The sequence below is a fragment of the Manis javanica genome, chromosome 4, assembly GCF_040802235.1.
Source record: "Manis javanica isolate MJ-LG chromosome 4, MJ_LKY, whole genome shotgun sequence".
Classification (NCBI taxonomy): Eukaryota; Metazoa; Chordata; class Mammalia; order Pholidota; family Manidae; genus Manis; species Manis javanica.
Window position 1 is genome coordinate 75,342,484 of NC_133159.1, and position 1,637 is coordinate 75,344,120.

The following is a 1,637-nucleotide window of genomic DNA, read 5'->3' on the forward strand; positions in this document are numbered from 1 at the left end:
AAGGGAAGAGAATGCATAATGATGTAATTGTGGATTCTCATTCTCCCTCGAAGGACTGCTTTGTTTTTGTGCTTGGGTCGTTTGTTTAGTGCCTAATTCCTTATAGTCTGAGGATTTCCCATTTTTGCCTGCTGATGACTCTGCTCAGTAACACTTTTTTTTTTTTTTTACTTAGCAAATTTTTTGGTTATCATTAATCTATAATTACATGAAGAACATTATGTTTACAAGGCTCTCCCCTTCACCAAGTCCCCCCCACAAACCCCATTACAGTCACTGTCCATCAGCGTAGTAAGATGCTGTAGAATCACTACTTGTCTTCTCTGTGTTGTGCAGCCCTCCCCGGGACCCCCCCCCCACATTATACATGCTAATCGTAATACCCCCTTTCTTCTTCCCTGCCCTTATCTCTCCCATCCCTCCCATTCTCCCCAGTCCCTTTCCCTTTGGTAACTGGTAGTCCCTTCTTGGGTTTTGTGATTCTGCTGTTGTTTTGTTCCTTCAGTTTTTCTTTGTTCTTATACTCCACAGATGAGTGAAATCATTTGGTACTTGTCTTTCTCAGCTTGGCTTCTTTCACTGAGCATAATACCCTGTAGCTCCATCCATGTTGTTGCAAATGGTAGGATCTGTTTTCTTCTTATGGCTGAATAATATTCCATTGTGTATATGTATGACATCTTCTTTATCCATTCATCTACTCAAGGACACTTAGGTTGCTTCCATTTCTTGGCTATTGTAAATAGTGCTGTGATAAACATAGGGGTGCATCTGTCTTTCTCAAACTTGATTGCTGCATTCTTAGGGTAAATTCCTAGAAGTGGAATTTCTGGGTCAAATGGTAAGTCTATTTTGAGCATTTTGAGGAACCTCCATACTGCTTTCCACAATGGTTGAACTAATTTACATTCCCACCAGCAGTGTAGGAGGGTTCCCCTTTCTCCACAACCTCGCCAACATTTGTTGTTGTTTGTCTTTTGGATGGTAGTCATCCTTACTGGTGTGAGGTAATATCTCATTGTGGTTTTAATTTGCATTTCTCTGATAACTAGCGATGTGGAGCATCTTTTCATGTGTCTGTTGGTCATCTGAATTTCTTCTTTGGAGAAGTGTCTGTTCAGCTCCTCTGCCCATTTTTAAATTGGATTATTTGCTTTTTGTTTGTTGAGGTGTGTGAGCTCTTTATATATTTTGGATGTCAAGTCTTTATCAGATCTGTCATTTATGAATATATTCTCCCATACTGTAGGGTACCTTTTTGTTCTATTGATGGTGTCCTTTGCTGTACAGAAGCTTTTCAGCTTGATATAGTCCCACTTGTTATTTTTGCTTTTGTTTTCCTTGCCCAGGGAGATATGTTCATGAAGAAGTCACTAATGTTTATGTCCAAGAGATTTTTGCCTATGTTTTTTTCTAAGAGTTTTATGGTTTCATGACTTACATTCAGGTCTTTGACCCATTTTGAGTTTAGTTTTGTATATGGGGTTAGATAATGGTCCAGTTTCATTCTCCTACATGTAGCTGTCCAGTTTTGCCAGTACCATCTGTTGAAGAGACTGTCATTTCCCCATTGTATGTCCATGGCTCCTTTATCATATATTAATTGACCATACATGTTTGGGTTAATGTCTGGAGTC